Genomic DNA, 25,638 nt, shown 5'->3' on the forward strand with positions numbered 1-25,638 from the left:
ATTCTGCTGTACAGCCAAGCTATAGAGAAGGCAGCAGTGGAACGTTGTAAACCTACTCTGCCTATGTACTGAAGGGACAGTGTGTGTAATGGAGGGATGCTTGGGTTCAGTCCCTCCACCCCGCTGTGCACCTATTATTGCTGAGCTGGTGTACAGTAAACGGCAGTGGTCAAACAATAATTGAAGACGTCAACGTACAGAGGGATCTTGTGGCTTAAGTCCTTAGCTCCCTGATAGTGGCAACTCAAGTGGTTAAAAACATACAATTTACTTGCCTTCATCAGTCAGAGCGTCGAGTCTGAAAATGGGGAAAATTGTGTTGTAGCTGTTTTAAAAATTTTAGTTAGACCCATCTAGGTGCAGTTCAGGCCACTGTATTACGGACAGGTGTAAAGAGGGTGCTGAAGGTATTCACGAAGATGCTGACACAAACAATCTGCTCGAGGAACTCAGTGCACCTGTAGATGCAGAGAAGGAATGGTCAATGTTCCAGGTGAGACCCTGCATCAGGACAGAGCTTAAAGTGCAAAGAGGTGAGGGGAGGAGTGAGGCAGGAGCTGGCGAGTGATAGGTGATCCCAGTGAGGAGGGAGTTGAAGGGTAGATGGAATCGGGAGGGATGGAGCTGATGGGAGGAGTCAGGGCTGCAGATTATGGAGTCTGGTAAGGAAGGTGTTGTGGAATCAAATTAGGGAGCAGTGGTGGGAAAGGGAACTGCGGGGAGGGGGGAGCAGACAGGCAAGGTGACTGGGTAGAATGCGCAGGTGATAGCCAGACCAGGCAGGGAAGGGAGTGGCTTAGAAGCCAATGGAGTTCAGTATGTAAAGAGGAGATATTTGTGTCGGAGAATCTAGGTGGATCAAGAGAAGAAAGAAAGGAACTCTGGGCATGGGTTGTCTGAATTCAATGTTTATGACATTGGGTCTTAGCATATTGTCTGGTTGCTGCTTTGAGGAAGGTCACTTTTTTGCCCTCTTAATTTTTAGCTGTTTCTTGTATCCTCTGTAAAGCTCAAGGGACTCATTCAATAACTATTTCATTAGCTGATATGTACACTGCTCTGATCAAACTTTTGCAATCCTTTGTTACACTCACAACACGCTGGAGAAACTCAGCAGGTCGGGCAGCATCCGTGGAAAAGGTCGTTCGACATTTCGGGCCGGAACCCTTCGTCAGGACTGTAGAGGGAGGGGGCAGGAGCCCTATAAAGAAGGTGGGGGGAGGGTGGGAAGGAGAAGGCTGGTAGGTTCCAGGTGAAAAACCAGTGAGGGGAAAGATAAAGGGGTGGGGGAGGGGATAGGCAGGAAAGGTGAAGAAGGAATAGGGGAAAACACAATGGGCAGTAGAAGGAGGCGGGACCATGAGGGAGGTGGTAGGCAGCTGGGGAAGGGAGCAGAGTGAAATAGGGATAGGAGAAGGGAGGGGGAGGGAATTACTGGAAGTTGGAGAATTCTATGGTCATACCAAGGGGCTGGAGACTACCTAGATGGTATATGAGGTGTTGCTTCTCCATCCTGAGTTTAGCCTCATCCTGGCAGTAGAGGAGGCCATGTATGGACATATCTGAATGGGAAGCAGAGTTGAAGTGGGTGGCTACTGGGGGATCCTTTGTTAACCAAAGTTATCAAGTCTTATCACCTTTGCTCCCTAGCCTTACAGGGACATATTAACTCTGAACTCTTGCAATCTATCCTTGACAGCCTCCTTATTTTTCTTTTTTTTTGGGGGGGGGGTGCTTTTCCCATCTATCAGCTGCTCCCAATCTACTTCCAGATCCATTTTGTACTATTGAAATTCACGTCTCTCCCCCACCGCTCCCAACCCACAGTTATGGCCCTATCTGAAGGGCCCACCATGTCCTTTACCCATGAATACCTCAAAGCTGACTGAATTATTGTCACTGCCCTCATATGGTTCCTGAACAGTCATTTCTAACACTCGCCCACTCTCATTCCCTAAGATAATGTCATGTACAGACCCCTCCCTTGAAGGGCTTGCTATGTGCTGCTTTTACAAAAACCACAGTGTGCATTTTACAAATTCCACCCATCCTAAGCCCCTTACACTAAAGCCACACCAGTCGATATTGGGAAAGTTAAAATCCTTCACTGCTCTTCAACCCTTCTGCAATCTGTTACATTCTGGTTTTTCTAACTCCCACTGACTAATTTACCCCAAAAGTGATCACCTTTATTTCTTCAATTGAGTTCAGAATTTATCATATTCTTGGGCATCTTGTCATTGGCAAATCTTCACTGGACACCTATCAAGGCGGTGTCTGTCATCTCCGTTTACTGATATCTAAACTGTTGGAACATCAACCCTTTGGCTGAAGGTCTCCATGGGGGTTTCAGCTCACTGTTACCTGTGAATGTCTTATACTGATGGCAGCCAGTGGAGATGCCCTCTACCACTAAAGGGTCTGGTGTTCTCAAGTCCAAGTTCAACCGCCCTACTTCAGCCCTAGAGCCCAAGATCCCTACATTCCATTTTGGTTCTTTTGCACATCCCTGGATTTTAATCCCTCTACCATCAGTGGTTGTGAATTCCCCACCCCCTCACCCCACTTCCTGTTTTTCTCCTCCCTGAAATCTTCTTCTTTGGCCAAAGTTCTGGTATTAATTGCTCTGAAATATTTTGTAATTTCCTGATAAGATTTTGGACATTTTATCACGTTAAAAATTATTGTCATTGACGGACATAACTCTGTGTCTCTCAAGGACTCCCTTCTCCTTGTGACTGACTCCAACCTTGCTCTTGAAGTCCATTCACTTTGATCTGCATCACCATCTTTAAAAGGAATATGGAATAAGTTGGTCCTATGGAATATTTTGAAATCAAACATTATGAAGCGTGTACTCTCTGACCTGTTGGTTAACATTGCCTGGACACTAAATAACTTCCCTTTGGATTGCCAACACATTTTTAACAGAAGTGATATTTGGCTCTGTTCCTGCCATGTGGTTGAGCTATTTCAGTCCTTCCATTGTGGCTCTTGAATGTTGCAAACCTTAACCTCGATCCTGGACTGTCACGTTACACTCCAGAGTTATTTTGGGTTTGGTGTAAGCTATCTCAGTGAATTTCTTCTGGAAGATGTGGGAGACACCCTCAAATGTTCACATGCTGCTCTTCCTCAAGGTAACCTTCCAATTCCAACTGTCATTTGGGAAAAGTTAAGAATTATTTTTTAAAATCCAGAATAAAATCTGAAACAATGATTGAACAAATCCATCCCCCCACCCCATTCCTCACTCTGACCTTTTACTACTTCTCACTTGCCCACCCCGTGTCCCCTTTTCCTTCCCATTCTCCTATGGTCCACTCTCCTCTCCTATTAGAATCCCTCTTCACCAGCTCATAACCTTTCCCACCCACCTGGCTTCATCTTTCACCTTTCACCTCGCCTCATTCCCCTCATTCCCCCCCCCCCCAAACACACACACCTTTTTATTCTGGCATCTTCCCCCTTCCTTCTCAGTCTTGAAGAATGGTCTCAGCCTGAAAAAATTGACGATGTATTCATTTCCATAGACGCTGCCTGATCTGCTGAGTCCCTCCAGTATTGTGTGCGTTGCTCCAAATGACTGAAGTGTCACAATTGCATTTTTTATACTGTATGTTTAAATAGAAAAATGAAATAACTTTTCTATTTTCACTCTCCAGATACAATAAAAGGTCTTGGAGCTGACTGAGTGGTATTCCTGGAGAAATGGCCCTTTGCAGAGTTCATGGGCTTCACTGCCACTTGAAGGAGACTGTCCTTGCGATGTCTGTTAGAATTTGAACTTGAAGGAATGTTCTCAGGGAAATATTTAGTCCTTGTAAACAGCCTGCCATAACACCTCTTCCTCCATGAATCACCCCACGATCTGAAGGTAGAATATTTCCCTTACTGTTCCTTGGGACAACCTAGACATGTCCCACCACCTCCCCCCCACTCACTGCAAGCCTACTGCTCTCATTCCTGTTTTCTTCCCTGTCCCACACTCCTTGAACTCCAGCTGATGTCCTGGCCCCTCGTCCACTGACCACCACACCCTTGACTTGGCTGTTTCCCTCCTTCAGCTTTGCAGACCAGCTTGTTCAGAAGAACACCTCCCCTTGGTCCTCCCACACTGTCGGATCCTGCAGCAATGGTACTGGAACAAATATTCCCCCCACCCCACCCCACCTCACCCATTGCTCACTGCACCATTAACACATTGCTGGCCCACGGAATTTCAAACAGTTTCTGCCCAGAATCTGTCTGGGACGATGTGACCCACAGCCAACACCCTGTGGTGTTGGGTATCATCACTGAGTTCTGCAGGCAGCTGCTGAAACGCTGAAACACAAGCTGGAACAAATTCTCTTTTTTTCCCCTGATGTCCTGAAATAAACATCAAGTGGACAGCCCCGCTGTAACTCTGGCCGGCTCAGACAGATTTTTTTTTGCAACTCAGTCAAACTTACCAGCTATCTCTGCCCTTTGAACTGAGTATCTAATGTGTGAAGCAATGTTTTTTTTCTCACTCCCATGTAGCCGTTTACGTGTAAATCAACGAAGTTCGATCTAGTAAAGTTACAAATGTCTTAAAGTCCAAGCAGAATTCCTGCTTGTCTTGTCTGAACCAACAGAAGGTCCAACTAGTTAAATTAGAGAATACTGGAAACGCTCAGCAGGTTATACAGGATCTGTGGAGAGCACTAGGTTATGTTACTGTCCAGGCTCAGGAACAGTTATTACTCTTCAACCATCAAGATCTTGAACCAGTGTGGATAACTTCACTCACCTCAACCTATAGACTCATTTTCAAGGACTTCACAACTCATATTTTCAATATTATTTATATTTGCACAGATTGACTTTTGCACATTGATCCTTGTTCAGTCTTTGTATTTTTTTCACTCATTCTGTTCTACTGTGAATGCCTGCAAAAAATGAATCTCACAATAATATATGATGACATGTGTGTACTTTGATAATAAACATACTTTTTGAGCTTTGAACTTTGATAGTTCCTTTGTTTGAAAACTGGCTAATAAGTTATGTGAAGTCATCTGTACCTTTGGCCAGACTGCTTTCTTAGTACATCTTCTTTCTCATATTCAGGGAAATAGCATAACTTGAGTGGATGACGGAGGGTGGGTGGGGCTTGGATGATGTCCTAAACTGTGCGCATTTCTGATGCTGAGTTGTATCCAGAGTAAAATGGCCAAGGGTTCCTCGCCGTAGAGGTCCTTGTAAGTAGCTGTGCCCACTCAAGGGTGGGTTCACCCTGATGTTTATTTAAAAACAGGAGTAGCTACTCAAAGCTTCCCCTTGCATTCGATTATGGTCATGACTAATCTACCCCAGGAATCAGCATCTTCTGCTGCAGTTCCCAACGACTCTGAAATCCAGGACCTTCCAAAAATGTACTTGCCTGCAGCAATGTTGCCTCCACAACCCTCTGGGGTAGAGAATTACCAGGGTTATTCAGTAATAACACTGATCTTTAATGGGTGCAAAGAGTATGAATAGTATCTAAGACCGGGTTTTCACTGTACAGGTTTCCCCCGCCATCCGAAGGTAGAGCGTTCATTGGCTATATTTAAAAGGGAGTTAGATAAGGCCCTTGTGGCTAAAGGGATCGGGGGTATGGAGGGAAGGCAGGTACAGGGTTCTGAGTTGGATGGTCAGCCATGATCATACTGAATGGCAGTGCAGGCTTGAAGGGCTGAATGGCCTACTCCTCCTATTTTCTATGTTTCTATGTTCCTATGAAACGGTTCATAAGCCAAAATGCTGTAGAGCGAAGAAGCAATTACCATTTATTTATATGGGAAAATTTTGTGAGCATTCGCAGACCCAACAATAACCTACCAAATGATGCCAAATAACACATAAAACCTAAAATAACAGTAACATATAGTAAAAGCAGGAATGATATGATAAATACACAGCCTATATAAAATAGAAATACTTTTCCACAATCATTGCCGGCACTGTTCTCCGAAGCAAAAATCTCACGCAGGCGCTCTGGGCAGAAAATCTCACACAAGGGGTGTTGGCAAAAACACTCTCTCCAGTAACCTTTAAGCCATGAAGCTGCCAAATCATACCAAATAACACGTAAAGATACACAGCCGATATAAAGTAGAAATAATGAATGTACAGTGTAGTATCACTTACCGGATTTGGGAAAGCACGGAGCACACTGATGGTGGTGTGTTAGACTGAGTCGTTGGAGTTTGGCTGGTGCAGTGGCCCCCACCCTACGGGCCACCGACCGATACCAATCCGCGAAGCATGCAGGAATGCAGCGGTAGCCGGGAGGCACACAGCATATCTTTAAGAAAATAGCCAAAATAAACATGCTAATTAATTAGGTGCCACCTGACACGTAATTGTCAGCCCAGATCAGAGGTGATGCAATGGGCACGTGTCGGGCGACACCTAATTAATTAGCATGTTTATTTTGGCTTTTTTCTTAAAGATGTGCTGTGTGTCTTCCGGCTACTGCTGCATTCTCCGTGAATCAGTATCAGTCCATGGCCCAGGGGTTGGGGTGGTGGGACACTGGGGTGTCATCTGTTTCCATTAGAGCAGGCAGCTCATCTTCTCCTATGACTGCCCACGTCAATGGTGAAGGTCGAGGTTCGTCGTCTGCTGTGGCTGATGTGGAAGGCTTGCTTGACTGTTGAGCCTCACGCATTTTTCTATCATACAGTTCTTTGTAAGCACTCAAACCATCCTGCAAATATTCCCTAAACCGACGTAACCTTTCAAAATTGAAGTCGTACTTTATCATTGCAGCAAAAATCTCAAGCAATTGCTTCACTTTCGCTACTACATTCAGTTTAGATAGTTATCCTTTCCTCTTACAATTGCATCAGCTCTTCATCTATCAGTTCTTGGTCATGGGATGCCAAAACCTCCACAACATCATCTTCGTCAGCTTCCACAAGCCAAACTCACGTTGTCCTTACTTCATTCACCACGATTGAAACACTTAATTATGTCTAGTTTTACGCTAAGTGTAACACCCTTACGAGCTCTTTTAGGCTTTTCCAATACCTTAGAACTTATCTTGCAAACGGCTGCTCACAGGCACGTGTTTAAGCAATGCCGTTCGAATCTGGGGGAGAGCGGTTGCTCGGGGCGCGCACTGATTTTTTTCGTAACGGTGAAAACACCTTCTGAAAGCGAAAACAGGGTACTAATGTAGGTCTTTCATAACAGTGAGGTTTCTAAAGCGAACGTTCGAAAAGCAGGGGACACCCGTATTTGGTTAAAGGCATCCCTTAGTCTTGTGAGACCATGGATCTGCGCCTGGAAAGTCTTCACGCTCCAGGGCGCAGGCCTGGACGAGGTTGTATGGAAGACCGGCAATTGCCCATGCTGCAAGTCTCCCCTCTCCACGACACTGATGTGTCCAAGGGAAGGGCATTAGGACCCATACAGCTTGGTACCAGTGTCGTCGCAGAGCAATGTGTGGTTAAGTGTCTTGCTCAAGGACACAACACGCTGCCTCAGCCAAGGCTCGAACTAACGATCTTCAAATTGCTAGTTGAATGCCTTAAAAACTGGGCCACGTGCCCACACTGTATTTGGTATTGGTTTATTACTGCCACATGTATCAAGAGTTTGGCTACACATGTGATGGTCAGGTACTGAGAATATACATGTGAGATCTGCCTTCCCACAAACATTACTGATAGAAAGGTGACATTGGACATCACTTCTGCCTAGCAGTGAGATCTTCATCCTGGGCTACCACAAGGCTCTGAGCTCACCAACATGAGCAGTGGTTCACCTTTAATGTGGTGCCAGGGCATGACAAGGGTTGTCACCTTCAGTCAGCTCAAGTTCAGCCTGAACAACTGCATAAAACTGGAATGTCTCCAGTAGGAACTTGACCCAAAGCTGTGGTAAACTACAGGCAGTGAATTCTTAACAGGGCAAAGCACCAACAATGCCAGTGAGGTAAATTACCTAGAGTAATCCTGACTATACCCAAACCTTGGGGTTTCTGGAATTGTCATGCATCAGGCCTGACATTTTACAAGGGACTGAACTTTTTGCCTCAGCACAAGTCGTTGTGGAAATTGGCCCTTCAACACATCACATCAACGCTGATCTTTTTGAACACTGCATCAGGTCTGTATCCTTCTACGCCTTGCTTATTCAATCATCTATCTAGATATATTTTAAACCTAGTGATTGTATTTGATTCTACCACCAGCTCTGGCAGCACAGTTCAAAAAACAACCTTTTAATTAAATATTTCTCTTTCAAAACTAGTTTATTTATACTTTGTACTTTATTGTCGCCAAACAATTGATACTAGAGCGTACAATCATCACAGCGATATTTGATTCTGCTCTTCAAGCTCCCTGCAGTACAAATTGATAGTAAATATTAAAAATTTAAATTATAAATCATAAATAGAAAATAGAAAAGGGAAAGTAAGGTAGTGCAAAAATACCGAGAGGCAGGTCCGGATATTTGGAGGGTATGGCCCAGGTCCGGGTCAGGACCCGTTCAGCAGTCTTATCACAGTTGGAAAGAAGCTGTTCCCAAATCTGGCCTACGAGTCTTCAAGCTCCTGAGCCTTCTCCCAGAGGGAAGAGGGACGAAAAGTGTGTTGGCTGGGTGGGTCGTGTCCTTGATTATCCTGGCAGCACTGCTCCGACAGCGTGCGGTGTAAAGTGAGTCCACGGATGGAAGATTGGTTTGTGTGATGTGCTGCGCTGTGTTCACGATCTTCTGCAGCTTCTTTCGGTCTTGGAGAGGACAACTTCCATACCAGTTGTGATGCCCCCCAGAAGAATGTTTTCTACAGTGCATCTATAAAAATTAGTGAGGGTTTTAGGGGACAGGCCAAATTTCCTTATTTCCTGTTAAACCTACAGTATGCCCTCTTGTTTTTGATGCCTTTACCACAGGAAAACAAATCTGATTATCTACCCTTGTATATCTCTTTCACTCCAGGAAAAAAAAACAGACCCAATCTTTCCAATCTCTCCTTATGACTCGTTCTCCTTTTATATCTACCCAGTTTTATCTTAACTGCTGATCAATTTTGTTTGTGTAACACAAGACTTCACTTCAGACGTATATTGTATTTATGAAAGGAATGATACAAACAGAAGTTAAGGCTTGTCCTCCAGCTGGTTTCCGTTGTATTGCTGTACAGTGTTGTGTACAGACTGAGGGGCCAACAGCTCAAACCAGTTGCTTTCAAAGTAAATTTACTATCAAAGCACATGCATGTCACCATATACAACCCTGAGATCCATTTTCTTGCAGGCATTCACAGTAAGTACAAGAAACAGAATGGAATCAATTAAAGACCGCCCCCCAGTTGGGCACGAATGTGCAAAAGACAACAAACGGTGCAAATCCAAAAAAAAAGCAATAAATATCAAGAACATAAGACAGTCCTTGAAAGTAAGTCCACAGGATGTGGGAACGGTTCAGTGATGGGCTGAGTGAAGTTACCTGAAAGAGTTTTCCAAGTATTTACATGAGCAATACATAGGTGATCTAATAGTTTCTCGTGACCATGTAGTGCCCATGCCTTGTAAAAGAAAGAAAAAATTTGACAAGTTTTAAACATGAGATTCTGCAGATGCTGGAAGTCGAAAGGAAAACACAAAATGCTGGAGGAATTTGATACAAAAACATACAGATTTTATAAGTTTAATCAAAGCAATCACCATTGTAACTGCACTGGCAACCTTTATTGAACTGAAGACTGAGGGAAATTGCCAGAGTTGTGACTTCTTTAGACTAATGCTGTCTTGGCTCTTCTCCGGCCTTTGGATGTAGTAATTGCAAGAGCAACATTCTCTACTTTGCTTTGGGTATCGTGCACTGGGATCTAGTAAACTATATGAGCCTATTTGAAAACTTGCCAACTTTTCTGTTTGCTAAATTCTGATGTCCACAATTGCTTCAATATCCAATTTTCTTATCTCTGATCTGCATGGATGTCTTTATACAAAAATTTCATTATGAGACCGACTTTCTGGCACATCATAACCCTGAGTTTGTTTCAACTGCCTCTCTTGCACCTGTGCTTCCCATTGGACTGAACCCAACACTCTTTAATCACCTGTATATCTGTAATTCTGTCTAAGTGTTTTGTAGCTCAAATTCTCCAAGTGCTTCGTGTCAATACTTGCTCTTTACCAACTTGTTTCTTGTGTTGTCTTTTGCTGTGCACTTTCACCTTCCCCACTGAGCTTTCTGCAAAAGCAGATCGGAAAAGCATCCCGTGATATTTACCCTGTATTTATTATATTCATTGCAATCATACCAATCGCTCATCTCCACATTCCTGAGGTTGCCAAGCCCAAGAATGGCCAACTGTTACTGATTGTGGATTTTGGAGTGGACACCCTGGCAGGAACCAGTGAAACTTTACAACTCCAAATATAACCACTGACTCCATCCCTGCCTGGACACAGTCCATTCACCTGTGGTTTGTGTGTTATGCCCAAGCAATGGGCTTCTCAATGTCTATGACATTTCACTGCTGAAGGTCAGTTTTACAATACAATTGGTGTTGGAATTTCCCAACAATTGCACATTGTTGCCTTGTCCTGCTCGCTGGTTATCCTCCTGTAGCCCATCCTTTCAGAGTTGAAGTGATATTGATACCATCATAAAGTCCACCAAAAAACTTCACTTGGACCAGATCTTTCCTGGAAACTATCAAGGCTCCAGAGTATTTTCCTATTTTCTGACTTTGCTCGTAACTGACTGCAGATGATGCAAATTGACTTTCAAGTTCAGGTAAATCACTTTTGCTGAAGAAGTTCTTTGCATTTCCAAAGTGAAAGGTGCCGGAAGTGCACAGCAGGCCAGGCAGCATCTGTGAAGAGGAGAGCATCTAATATTTTTGGATCAAAACAAACTTCTGACAAAAGCCATGAAACATTAACTCAGTTTCTCTCCACAAATGCTGCCTGACTTTTTAGTATTATAAAGTTCAAATTTCAAATTTATTTTCAATGTATGTATACCATATGAAGATGGCGGCGCGACACAGCGCATGCGGCCGCTCCGAACTGATATCGTATTTGTTAAGTAGGGGCCGTGAACAATCCTGATTTGATGGAGACAGACGTGAGAAGCACGGAGGCACATCTGGAGAAACTTCTGAAATGCCTGCTTCGCTGCCGCTGCTACTGTGCGATCGAGAATCTCCGGAGGGGAAGGCCCCAAATCCTCGGCTTTGCCTATTGCCGGGGTCGATGCGCTCGGCAGAGATGGTGCTCGGTGTCGGAGGGCTGGTTGGAGGTTCGAAGTTTTCGGATGGACTCAGAGTCAGTCGGCAAGTTTGCAGCGCTGGAAGCTCATGGCAGGGAGAGTTTCTCCCTTCAACCGTCTGCGTGAGATGGTGGGACTTCCGAGAGACTTCGAGATTTTTTTTTACCGTGCCCATGGTCTGTTCTTCATCAAATTATGGTATTGCTTTGCACTGGTGTAGCTATATGTTATAATTATGTGGTTTTTGTCAAGTTTTTTTTTGTCTTGGTTTGTTTTGTGTTCTGTGATATCATTCTGGAGGAACAAATTGTATCATTTCTTAATGCATGCGTTACTAAATGACAATAAAAGAGGACTATGTGTCCTCATAATCTAATCTAATCTAATATACAACCTTGAGATTTAAAGCAAAGAAACACGATAGAGTTCACGAAAAAGCCACTCACAAAGACTGTCAAACGTCCAATGCACAAAAGAGGACAAATTGTGTAAATAGTTTTCTTTTTAAAAAGTAAATATATAATACTTAGAACACGAGCTGCAGAGTCCCCAAAAGTGAGTCTACAGCTGTGGAGTCAGACTTGGTTGCATATTTTTTTCTTCACATCTTTGTTTGCATCTTTCTCCTTCAGCAGGCCAACCGGTACCAATGGCCTCCCTTAGAAGGCAGCACTACCACTTATGATGTTCCCATTGTTCTCTCCTCTCCTCCCGGTTTTCTTTCTCCTAATGATAGATTTTGAACTTATTCTACTTCTGATGCAAGGACATTTGACCTAAAGCATGAAAGCACTGACCTGTACACAGATGCTGCCTAATCTGATTACTTCCGGTAGGGTTTTATTTTCCGTTTTGAATATCAGCCATGTTTTGCTTTGCTTGAGATTAGACTGCTCTTAAATTACAAAGGTTTTACTTCTCTGAAGTCAGAACATCAGCCCAAGTACAGGCATCATGCTGGACTTTTACCACAGTTGCCTGTAATATTTCTGCTGATGGCTACACCATAAGATAGTCTAAGCCACAATACAAACCAGCGTGGTAGTTGATCATTGGTAGCTTTTGCTATCTTTACCTGCGCTTGCTGTATGTGTATGAGGCAGTACTGCATTTAACACTTTGACCCCACATGATAAAGCAGCTTGAGGAAGAGGGTACAGCTCATTGTCCACGGCTCAGGTGAAGCCAATGTAGTGCCCATAAGGTTGTGCTACTCTATCTGCTTTGGACTTCAGAGAAAGTGTCACCCAATCAATTTTTGTGCTGTTCACAGCAACTTATGATTTTTTTTTGGCTTTTTGTCCACCTGTAGCTTCATCCATTTTCTGCTCTAGGTTTCTGTTTATTCACTTTGATGTACATGAGCTTTGTGCCCCTCACTATCAGCGCGCAAATCCTGAAACGTCCAATCCCTTCAAAAACGTTTCTACATGCTTTTTTTCCCCCCCTAATCTATCTGCAAATCCCTTCTGGGCAGAAGTTTGCTTATGCAATCAGTTACTACAATTGATAGCTTGGCCACCACTTGTTGTGGAAGACAACACATTCTCTTAGTCTTAATATCTTCAAAATACATCCAAAACACATTTGCAATTGCACTGTTGCCAGTAAGTTCTCATGACATCAACTTGGTTGTTAACTTTACCTTAAACATTGGGTGCAATTTCTGTGTGATCCTTGTATTCCTCAACCATTTTATTATACAGACTTCCCTTTTTGAGTCTTTACTAGACAAACTGCTTGGCTGTCTCTGCTCTGCGTTTACAATCTTCACTTCAATCTCACAAACTGACCTTTTTACAATGAGTGCATTTTAACTGTCCTGGACTGACACTTGATTCCCATCACAGTGACAGCTTTAACAACCAATGTCGCTCACTGTTGGACCTCCTGCCTTAGGTCCCTACCATTTGTCCATTTATCTTGTCAATACATGCAATGCCAGCTAGAAGTCTTTGGTATTCTTGACAATTCTTCTTAGCTTGCATTATCGTTGGATTCTGCACATCTAATTATTTGGACAGAATGTATTGATCAGCTGCTCTGCGCTCAAAGTTTCCTACAGTCCATGATCCAAGAGCACATTGAAGTTACAATACTGCACCTCTCTTTAGGAACAATGTATAGGAACAATGCCAAGGACAGGAAACTCTGGCAAGCCATCATCTGAGAAGGAACAGCAACTTTTGAAGCCAACAGATGTGCAGAATTAGAAGAAAAGAGAAGAAAATGGAAAGAGAGGCAGCAACAATCAAAGCCCGATCTGCCATCTGGAACTACCTGTCCTAAATGCGGAAGAACTTTCAAAGCCAAGATTGGACTCATAAGCCACTTGAGAGCCCATAAGTAGACCAGCAGAACGAAGACCATCATCCTCGACCTCGAGGGATACCCACGATGATGATAGGAACAATTGGCCAATGTTTTCTTCTGACCTCTGGTTACAGGTTCTAAACCTGCAATCTCTGGCTGACACTGGGCTGAAATGGTTGTGCAATCTGTCCATTAATGTTAATTGAGACATCAAATGTTCTATGGAGCAAAAATTAGTTTTTCAATTAATTATGTATCTGACCCTGTTGCCAACAATATGACCTCTTGCCTTTCTGCATGAATACAATCTAATTTTATTTTGCCTTTCCTCTCTACTTCCATTTTATTTACTTTAGAGAACATGGAGTTCCTTCTGCACAAGAACTGCAAAGCTCCAATGCTGTTGTAACCACGGAGGTTCCAAAAATGATAGCTTGTCTGAGCTGCAATTCTCCAGGCATATCTTCTGTTCCCAAACAATTTGAATGGATCCCACACAAAGACTGGTAGGGCCCTAAGGTGCATTGAGGAACTGGAAATTCCAAGGAATCCTGAAGGTAGCCATAAGGTAGTGAAGGTGGTGTTTGGGCTGCTTGACTTCATTAGTCAAACAATAATGTAAGAGCAGGGTGACTATCCTTTTATAGAATGATAGTTATAGCCAGAAGTGGATTATTGTGTGCAGTTCTGGTCACCACGAATGGCCGAATGCCCTGTTTTCTGTGCTGTAGTCTTCTATGGTTCTACGCTATAGAAAGTACAGGACTCCACTAGAGAGTGTACAGAGGAGATTTGCCAACTAGTTGCCTGAAATGGAGCATTTGGCTTGAGGAGAGACTGTGTTTGGAAGAGACAAAGGGGGAGTCTGATGGAAGAACACAAAACTGAGGCACACAGAAGGCAGGAAGTACACAGGGGTTCCCAATATTTTTAATGCCATGGAGCCTCACCATTAACAGAGGGGTACGTGGAGCCCAGGTTGGGAACATCAGCTCTACCAGGCGGGAGGAGAAAATGGCGACGCGCCTGCGCGTGTGCAGCCCTCTGGTGAAAAATGATATCGTATCTGTTAAATAGGGGCCGTGGACAATTCTGATTTGATGGAGAATGGATGTGAAAGCACAGAGGAACATCTGGAGAAATTTCTGAAATGCCCGTTCGCTACTGTCGTTACTGTGTGGTCCGGAATCTTTCGGAAGGTAGGCCTCAAAATCCCCGGCCTTGCCTGCTTTGGGCGACCGAGAAGGAGGTCGAATCCTTCCGACAGAGGTGGCGCTCAGTACTCGGTGTTGGAGAGCTGATCAGAGCTCGAAGTTTTCAGATGACTCAGAGTCAGACTGTGGTCGGCATGGCAGGGAGAATTTTTCTTCCTTCTCCCGTCTGCGTGAGATGTGGGACATTTGAGAAACTTTGAACTTTACTGTGCTCATGGACTTCTTCATCAAGTTATGGTATTGTTGCACTGTTGTAACTATATGTTATAATTATGTGGTTTTGTCAGTTTTTTTCAGTCTTGGTCTGTCTTGTGTTTTGTGATATCACACCGGAGGAAATAATGTATCATTTCTTAATGCATGCATTACTAAATGACAATAAAAGAGGACCGTGTGTCTTCATAATCTAAGAGATGCATACAAAAAAGACATGGGTTTGGTGGGGGGGATAAATAGTAAATTTACATCAGTTTGGGACAAAAGGTTCTGAGGGAACATGGAAAAAATGTTTCACTGAGTGTTTAGAATCTGGAACACACTGCCTGATCGGATTGTGGAATTGGGTGACTGCTCGGTAGTAGTCTGAGTGCTCAAATTAACATAATAAAAGACTACAGACCAAGTGCTGATAATTGGGGATTAGTATTGATAAGGAAAGATGCTCAATAAGGACAAGGTGGCTTGAAGAGCTTGTTTCTGGACAATGAACCTCTGAGTTTGTGATCAATCATTCAGTTCTTGGATTGGTCCTACCAGCACTGGGACCCATTCTCTCTGACCTCGACAGCTAAGGTACTTCCGAGAGACAAGATTTTTTTCATCTGCATTCAAGGGGAAATGAATTCTCCTGCAATTTCTTTGCTGCAAGCACAGTACCTGGGAGTATACAAGCTGATGCGCACACATGGAACACAGCATGAGTCTCACTTATTCAAAGGTCCCTCTCCAGCTGCTACATGAACAACACAGACAATGATATTTTGACATAGTAGCACATTTACCTGCACCATAGTTTTTTTTTGGTTCCTTGCAGTCTGAGATTACCGCATGCACCATTTGAAAATGAAAGAGTTAGACAGGGCAAGATTCCAACAACTGATCTTGCCTTTGACTTGCCTGTATTATCCACTTAAATTCAGATTAATTTCAAGCCTGCTCCTGCATGGTAGTGTGAACCACTTCGGCAGTTGAAAATGAAAAGGTTGCAGGTACTCCTTTGTCTGGGCAATACAAAATTGGAATGGGTTTCTTGCAACACATCTGACCCACAACTGACATATCAGGAATGCATCAACACATTTTGAAATGCTGTCTGTTATAGGGAGGCAGTATTCAACTGTAAAATCTGACTAAAATCTCTCCATAGAAGGGCAAAGAAATCCCAAACCAGAGCAAAGAATTGTTTTTGCAAATGTGTCACCCCTTGTAATTGGACTATAATTTTCAAAGTTCAAAGTAAATTTATTATCAAAGTACATATATGTCATCATATACTACCTCATTTTCTTGCTGGTTGCAGTTTGGTTCCAATGAAGCTAAATAATAACTTGGTGTATTTCATCCATTCTCATCTTTCCATTAGGCACTTAAATTTAAGATGTTTAACTCGCAAATAAACTTAAAAAACAAAAGTTATCTCTCAATGTTTGGGAATGAATTGACATTTTAAAGCTACGTGCTATTTACCAAGTTTTGCAACAGAGAGCTCTAACTAAACCACTAAAAGTATACTGATCCAAAGTCAAACAAAGTGAATGAGTGACGGGTGCAAAAGCTGGGACAGGCACACACCAGCCCCGCTGTAACAGCACACAACAAGAATAACACAATAGTGTCAAACCAAGCAGAGGGGAGCAAAGCTGTTCAGCTGTGCATTAAAGAATAAAATCATAAACTTTTGTTACAGCGCAGGCCATTCTACCCAGCGAATCCATACTAGACCTCTCGGTGCCGTTTCACTGCTGGTCTGGATTTCCCTCGTCTCCCCTTTAGAAAGCCATCCTTTCTCCCACACCATTTGGCAGCGGGTTCCGAAGCTGTCACTCACTGGTGCATTTTCTCCCCTGCTGTTCACTGACATAAACATAATTCTCAACTTTTCACCAAGAATACATCCACGTGCAAAATTCTCTGCGCATTCCTTGTGCAGCTGAGGTGAGGACTTGGATGCCCCATCCCAGCACCTCTGGGAGGGCAGAGCGCGACAGCGACATTTACAAAGGGCAGCGTACATTGCCATACCTTTTTTTTCCACAGTCCTCTTGTGGTTAACCCCTTCTCCAAGTGTAAAATTTGCCGAATTCTTCAATTCACCGCACGGATCACGTCACCCTATCGCACCTTGTTCAGAATTAAACCTCTCGCATCATCTTCCATTGTTACTGTTGGTCAACATCTTGTCACAGTGAGGTAAAGTTGTTGTTTTACCCGTCTGACTTGAACTGCGTTTGCCGGCGCTCCGTCTGCCTCGCTGCCTGCGCTCTGAGATTTCCATCTCCTGGGGACACAAGCCAGCCCTACGCAGACACACGGACTGCCTGACAGGTTCACGGCTGCCCAGCCACTTCCCCACCCCTTCTCATTACACATTCAGTCCCGCAGAAACACGGCACTGATTGGCTCTGGGAGTGAGCAGAGGCTTTCTCAGTTAAAAGGACAATTTCTCCGTCATTGCACCGAACGAACCTATCCAGAAAAAAAAGCATTTACAAGCGCGGTCCAAACAGTCCTCTGCAGACAGGCATTCCCCCAGTTCTGCCTTTGGTTTCGTCCCAATTTCTGCCTTAAAAGTTTTTTAAAAAAGTGACGTGCCTGTCTGACTCTGAACGGCTGTCCCGAGTAATAATTAAACAGGTTTAACTTTCTACAACGTGTTCCTCGGATAATCCCAAACACCAAATTGTCTGCTGTTGGATTATAGAGAAAGGAGGTACTCATTTGTGAACGGCAAACTCCCATTAACGCCAACGTAGTGACGGAAACTTGTTGGTCCCGCTGGCGTTCTGTCATTCAAGCTTAAATCCAGGGTTCGCGGGTGAGGCTGAGATGTGCGGCAGATTCGGGAGAGCAGTGGCGGAGTCGAGTCTGTCATTTTTGCCCAATCTCGCAGTGCCTTTTAAATTTCCCCACTCGCCTCCCATATCCTAAACCGTCAGGTCCAGTGTAATGACAGACACCAAACTGGAAGGCAAAGGGAAGAAAAAAGTTTTTAGGTTTATATTTCTGAGTTATTTACTCCAGTTTTAATGTCTCTGAATGTGCGCGGCTTCTCTGAATTTAGCCTCGCTCTCTACTCCCAGACTTACCTGTTTTTTAGGACAGAAGTTCAGCATAGTTTAGCTTTCGCTGTCTGTCCTGAGGAGCAAGGCCAATTCTGTGTCCGATCGAGAATCGTAAACTCGTTACTGTACAAGACGATGCCGTTCAGCCCGAAGGCTCCATGCTGGCTCTTTATATTAAAAATAAATTTTATTCATTCAAAATATATTCGGGTAACACAAAGCACAGGCCCTTCTTATGAACAAAAGAAATTCTGCAGATACTGGAAATCTAGAGCAACGCGCTCAAAATACTGGCGGTACTCAGCAGATCGGGGAAACGAACTGTGGACATTTTGGGCCAAGATCCTTCATCAGGACTGGAAAAGGAATGGGACAGATGCCAGTATAAGAAGTTGGGCTGGTAGAGGTTGGAGTAAAAGTTGGCAGGTGATAGGGGAGATCGGGTGAGGGGAAAATTTCCTATTCTGGTTGACCATTTACCCTTCTTTTCTCTTCACCTGTCTATCACTTTCCGTTGGTTCCCTTACCCCTTCCCGTTCTTGTAAGGTCCAGTATCCTTTCCTGGCAGATTCCTTCTTTGGCCCTTTACATCTTCCTCCTTTCACCTCCCAGCTTCTTACATCATCCCCTCCCCCTATGCAACTTCCCCCTCACCTGGTCTCATCTATCATTTGCCAGTGTGAACTCCTTCCCCTTCCCCCAGCTCCTCCTGGCCTCTGCTCCCTTCCTTTCCAGTCCTGACGAAGGGCCCCGGCCCGAAACGCCGACTCTTTATTCCCCTCCGTAGATGCTGTCTGACCCGAGTACTTCCAGCATTTTGTGTGTCTTTCTTACATCATCAATGAATACAATCCCGGTGGTGTCCAAACAGGGCATGCTCTTACAGAGCACCAAATTCTCTTGTGTTCTCTTTAAACAAGTCATGCTAGAAGTGTTCACGACTGGTTGGATATGCCCTCAGGCTTCTGCATTTAAAAAGTGAAAACAAGAAGTACAAAACAGTATGTTGCTTCCTGTACATTCATAGCATTGTTCTGTCTATCCATTCATAGTGTCTGTACAGTGGTAGTATTATCAGGTTAATACATTCTTCTTACAGAGCATCATGTGGTCTCTTTGAGCAATACCTCAAGCGTTGTGTGGCAATTACACAGGGACCCAGCCCCTCAGTGTCTGCTGGTGGCCGGGCCTCAGACTGTAGTCCTTCTCCACATAGCAGCAAGCTTCATTTGATGTTTTATGTTCGGTCTGTTTTTTTTTCACTTATTTTTCGCTGTTTGCACAATTTGTTCTTTTTTTTGCATGTTGGGTGTTGGATGTTTTCTTTGAATGGCTTCCACGGTGTTTCTTTGTTTCAATGCATCTTGTTGTACTGGACGGCCACGTTTCAGGCAGAACTAAGTGCATGCTTCACTGAGCTGGTTATCTTCCAGCAGCAGATGTTTGTCTTGGAACTTTTTTAAAACTTTCAAGAATAAACTACTCATAAAAATATGTGCAAGAAATAAAATGCAAGCAACTCTTGACCGTCTTTACATTCAAAGTATATGTGTTTCTGGTTTCTGTTTACCCCTTTTTATTGCTGTTTTGTGCGATTTTGATCAGGGTTTCCGTGGCCTGCAGTCAATAAACAACACAGTGCTAAACTGAACTGAACGGAACTGAACTAAACTGAACATTACTAGACTGTTTCAAGGACTCTGCAGTTTGATGTTTTATGTTCTGTGTGTGTTTTTTTCCATTTGCTGTTTGCACAACTTGCTCTTTTTTTTTGCACTTTGAGTGTTGGATGTTGTCTTTGAATGCTTTCCATGATGTTTCTTTGTTTCGTGGCTGTCTCCAGGAAGATGAATGTCAGGGTTGTATACTGCATACATACGTTGAATAAATGTACTTTGAGGTGCCTGCAAGAAAGCTGGCGTCTGTCTCTCTCTCTCTCTCTCTCTCTCTCTCTCTCTCTCTCTCTCTCTCTCTCTCTCCCTGTTGTTAAAATCAAATTAAGATAAGCAATGTAGCAGATATTAAACTGATAGGAGCAGCCATTTTTAAATTTCAATGGTGGGGAGGCTGTGTTGGATATCATCTAAATGTATGGTGACCCTTGCAGGGCTACCCCCACCATATCCTTGCGTGTGTTGATTGTTAATTCAAACAACATATTTTGCTATATATTTCAATGTAAGTGTGATTAACAAACATGAATCTTACTCCCTGAGATCCCACAGGCAGTAGGCACTGCCCAGCTTTGGGACGGTGGCTGAGGTTTTGAAGATTGGGCAGAGTTCTGGGTGGCAGTCCTTCTTTTCCCCCAGTGTGAGACTCAATCCCATGAGCTGGCAGGGTATTGCCTGAGGAAAGGAGCTTGAGTAACTTCACAGTTTGATCCATCTTGGGATAATGGCGACAGGAGCCACAGAGATCCCTCTAATCACAACTGTTCTGCCCGTTAATGTTCAGCAAGCTCCCTCTTCATTGTAGCCATTCAGAATTTCAATAACAATCTTCCGTTCTGCTTTAAAACTCCTGCTCTTGCAGAAGATATGGTTACAGTGAGGGTTTTGCAGCAACAGCCAGGCCACCTCTTCCCTTCCTGCAGTTTAGAAACTCTACCACCAGGCTTCAGTCTGACTTCACTCTATGGTGATTTTCACTTTTCAACTGTTCAATAGATTTTACACTTTTATTTCTTTTATTTTAGAAGCCAATTTTGAAATCCCTTTAGCTATTTGCAATCCCGTTTTGTTGCATTAAGCACCTTGGGGAGGTTTGCTCTGTTGACATTACGGGTAAGTCTCTGGGGGTGAGACACCTATTTGCAACGCTGGCCTCTCTGATGTGGAGACGCTGAGACCCAAACTCTGAAATACCTCTCCTCATGCAACACGGCGGCACGCAGAGTCACAGCGTCTTCTCTGGTTCCCAATAATGCTGGTAGTTTTAAATTCTTACATAGTATTTCAAGGTTCCTAGTCCGAGATTTCAGTCAACTAAAGCTCCGTAAACATCCGAGCAAACTGTGTCACTGCTTGGTGCAGAAATGGCACTGTGACGAACAGAAAGGCTCTGCCATGGGTAGTCAAACTGCTCAATGCAACACCAGCACCAGCCGACCCACCATTGAGGACATACATACAGAAAGGTGCTGGAAAAGGACCAGTAACATCATGACGGATCCCAGAAATCCTGTTGACAGTCTGTTTGTCCCACTCCCATCAGGTGAATCTGTGGAATGCTCTGCCACAGACTGCGGTGGAGGCCAAGTTCGTGGCTATATTTAAAGCGGAAGTTGATAGATTCCTGACTGGTCGGGGCATCAAGGGATATGGTGAGCGGGCAGAGATATGGGGTTGAATGGATTCCAGGATCAGCCATGATGAAATGGTGGAGTAGACTCAATGGGCTGAATGGCCTAATTCTGCTCCTATGTCATATCGTCTTATGGACAACCACCACTTTATAATTTCCTGTCAGTTACCTTTGTACAGACTCTTCATCACATTATGGACATACAATCAATTTATGTATATAAGCTATTTTATATAAGACTATAAGATATAGGAGCAGAAGTAGGCCATTCAGCCCATTGTGTCTGCTCCAGCATTCAATCAAGGGCTGATCCAATTCTTCCAGTCATCCCCATTCCCCTACTTTCTCCCCATACCCTTTGATGCCCTGGTTAATCAAGAACCTATCTATCTCTGCCTTAAGTACACCCAATGACTTGGCCTCCACAGCTGCTCGTGGCAACAAATTCCACTGACTTACCACTCACTGACTAAAGTAATTTCTCTGCATCTCAGTTCTAAGAGGACGACCTTCAATCCTGAAGTTGTGCCCTCTTGTCCTAGAATCCCCTACCATGCGAAATAACTTTGCCATATCAAATCTGTTCAGATCTTCTAACATTCGGAGTGTTTCTACGAGATCCCCCCTCATTCTCCTGAACTCCAGGGAATACAGCCCGAGATCTGCCAGATGTTCCTCATACGGTAACCCTTTCATTCCTGGAATCATTCTTGTGAATCTTCTCTGAACCCCCTCCAATGTCAGTACATCTTTTCTAAAATAAGGAGCCCAAAACTGCACACAATACTCCAAGTGTGTTCTCACGAGTTATCACTATATCTATATTGATGGTGTTCTTTATCTTATTGGGTTTTTGTGTGCTATGTCCTATCTGGAGTATACTGCTGCTGGGTCCAAATACTGGAACTCCCTTCATCACATGAACTGAAGTGGTTCAAGAGGCAAGCTCACCCATCCTACTGTCCTGAGCCGGTAGTGCTGGCGATGTTAGTGAAACCAGACCCTACAAAGCAATACATTCATAAAACAAATGCTGAAAATTTCTTTTTGATTCTAACATCTCCTTTAGTTTTGTTCAAGCTAGAAGGAGGAGGAGAAGATGGCGGCGCGACGCAGCGCGCAGCGGCCACTCCAGTGATGAATATCTGTAATCTGTCAAGTAGGGTGCCGTGCACAATCCTGATTTGATGGAGACAGACGTGAGAGCACGGAGGAACATCTGGTGAAACTTCTGAAATTCCTGCTTCGCTGCCGCTGCTACTGTGTGGTCCTCTCTGGAGGGGAAGGCCCCAAATCCTTAGCTTTGCTTGTTGCTCGGCGGCCAGGGTGAGTTCGAAGCGCTCGGCAGAGATGGTGCTCGGTGCTCTGTGTCGGAGGGCTGGTCAGAGGCTCGAAGTTTTCGGACGGACTCAGAGTCCACTGTGCCGGGTGCTTCCAGGATGCTGCATCGGCAAGTTTGCGGCGCTGGAAGCTCATGGCAGGGAGAGTTTCTCCCTTCTACCATCTGCGTGAGATGATGGGTATCAGGACTTTGAGAATTTTTTTACTGTGCCCATGGTCTGCTCTTTATCAAATTACGGTATTGCTTTGCACTGTTGTAACTATATGTTATAATAATATGGTTTTTGTCAGTTTCAGTCTTGGTCTGTCCTGTGTTTCTGTGATATCATACTGGAGGAACATTGTATCATTTCTTAATGCATGCATTTCTAAATGACAATAAACGAGGACTGAGTGTCCTCATAACCTAAAAAAAAGTGTTACGTTACTCTGCAGGTCAAATTAAAGGTGTCTTTAATGTAAGATGGTCCCAAAGCACTGCCGGGAGATGTGAGAATCAAAGATAAAGGTAAAAATTCGCTTTATTTTCACATGCGTTGTCCGCATCAAATCAAATCAGTGAGGATGTGCTGGGAGCTTCCGGGGAATACCCAGTCACAGGGAGAACGTACAAACTCCTTACAGACAGTAGCAGGAACAGAGCCCGGACCTTACAATTGGCACTGTAATTGAATACGATGAGCTTTATTGCTCAAAGAGGCAGGGCTGAGTGAGAGTGTGTTGAAAGAAGCGAGAGTTAGTTATTTAATCTCAGGCACCCAGCAGCTGGAGATTGTAAACAAAATCGATGAAATGTGCTCAGTCATCGCTGTAGGAGCCCGATGATCTCTGCAGGTTAAAGGCTGGAGAAAGCGAGCGACTGCTGACTGATTGAAGTGGCTATTTTAGCGGGTCTGCCTTCCATTCGATTCGCTACCTCAGCCACTGACTGTGTGGGGCGGGGAGGTGGGGTGGTGTAGTGTTGCAGAGCCAGGAATCGAACCAACGTGAGGCTGTCAGCAGGGAGCAGCCTGCTGTTTGCCACATGACTGACCCTGCTCCGCCACCTGGTGGGAATCGGGAGCTGCTGGCGTCATCACACAAGACCATAACAGATCAGAATTGAGCAGAATTCGGCTATTCAGCCCATCAAGTCTGTTCTTCCAGTCCATCATACCTGATTTAGTATTCTTCTGAACCCCATTTTCCTACCTTCTCCCTGTAACTTTTGATACCATTTACTAATCAAGAGACTATCAACCTCGGCTTTAAAGATTCCCAGTGACTTGGCCTCCACAACCATCTGATCCACCACCCTCTGATCCACCACCTCCCCGCTTTCTCCTCATGAGGATGAGAAATTCCTCCTCTTCTCTGTTCTAAAGGTATCCCGAGGCTGTGCCCTCTGGTGTGAGACTCTCCCACTGTAGGAAACATCCTCTCGCCATCCACTCTGTCTAGGCTTTTCAATATTCAATAGGTTTCAATGACATCCCCCCCCTGCAAATCTTCTAAACTTCAGCAAGTACAGGCCCAGAACCATCAAACTCTCCTCATATAGTAACCCTTTCTCTTCATGAACCTTCTCTGGACCCTTTCTAAAGCCAGCACATCCTTCCTTACATAAGGGGGACAAAACTGTTCAAAATACTCCAAGTGCAGTCTGACTAATGCTTTACAAAACCTCAACCTTACAACCTTGCTTTTATATTTTAAGTCCCTTGAAATGAATGTTAACATTGCACTTGATCTTCCTTGCCACTGACTATACCTGCAAGTTAACCTTTCGTGAATCCTGCACAAGGACTCCCAAATCCCTTGGCACCTCTCCTTTCTGAATTTCCTCCCTGTTTATAAGATAGTCTATGCTTTTATTCCCTCTATCAAAGTGCAAGGCTTAACCGCATAGCTTCATGTTGTCTATAAGGATCTTGTGTCAACACACGTTGTGGGGCATGGGGAAATTTCTTGTACTGGACATCAGCTCTGGGAGGTTAGAAGAGGGGGCCTGGTTTCATTAACAGACGGTTACTGGTCAACACATTCAGTTCTGCAGCCCATCTGAGGGAAAAGGGCTATTCAGATTGAAAGGCCAATTCAGGGTCTTCTACTGATCTCATTTGAATATCCTAGCTAAGGATTTGACCCTTGTTCATCTGCAGGTGGGTAACCAGTCTCCCACTTGACCTGTGAGTGCTGGTGACCTATTTAATTGTGAAGGCTGTCAAAATGGCAGTGATCCCTACCGGAGGCATTCTCTGATCAATGCCCAAACTCCAGTAAAAGCCTCGGCTGCCTCCGGTAAAGAATCAGAATTAGGTTTATTGTCACCGGCATGTGACGAGGCACCATGTTCCAGCTGGTGTTTGTACTAGTGACTCTCTCGGGTAGGCTGAGGGGCTTAAACCTGCCAGGTTCTAGAGGGTAACAGGCCAGGCAGCATCTCTAGGATGGATCTGACGAAGGGTCTCAGCCTGAAACGTCGACTGTACCTCTTCCTAGAGATGCTGCCTGGCCTGCTGCGTTCACCAGCAACTTTTATGTGTGTTGCTTGAATCTGCAGCATCTGCAGAATTCCTCGTGTTTGAGGTTCTATAGGGGAATGGTGTGCCAGGCTTTCAGCGTTTATGGGTTGATTCGCTGTTGAGGGCTGTGGAATTTAAATTTGGCTCCCGAGCTGGGAAAATAATACCTGGTCTTCGTAACGATAAGTGCGAAAACCAGCAGGTTGTTGTAAAAACCCACCCGGTCACCAGACGTCCTTCGGGGGTGGGGAGGACCATCACCAGCCTGAGGGTGACTTCTTCTTTTTGATGTCGTGAGCTGTCTGGTCAATGGGGCCTCACCACCATTTCCTCCGAGGATGATTAGGGATGGGCAACAAGCAGTAGCCCCTGCAGTGACACTCAACACCCCAGAAATGAATCCATAAGCAGGAACAGTCCTGCAGCCCATTCCCA

At 44.3% G+C, this 25,638-nt stretch overlaps 1 protein-coding gene across 1 annotated transcript in view; it reads right to left on the bottom strand.

The window, feature by feature from the left end:
- The window catches only part of LOC140201810 (leucine zipper putative tumor suppressor 1-like), an 82,549-nt gene extending 65,253 nt beyond the window's left edge, over positions 1-17,296 (bottom strand). Inside the window, exon 1 of the mRNA XM_072266500.1 lies at positions 17,013-17,296. The gene's annotated coding sequence lies outside the window, so the exon portion shown is untranslated. The remainder of the gene's footprint in view (positions 1-17,012) is intronic.
- Between the last annotated feature and the right edge of the window lie 8,342 nt (positions 17,297-25,638).

The sequence above is a fragment of the Mobula birostris genome, chromosome 8 (genome assembly GCF_030028105.1).
Source record: "Mobula birostris isolate sMobBir1 chromosome 8, sMobBir1.hap1, whole genome shotgun sequence".
Lineage (NCBI taxonomy): Eukaryota > Metazoa > Chordata > Chondrichthyes > Myliobatiformes > Myliobatidae > Mobula > Mobula birostris.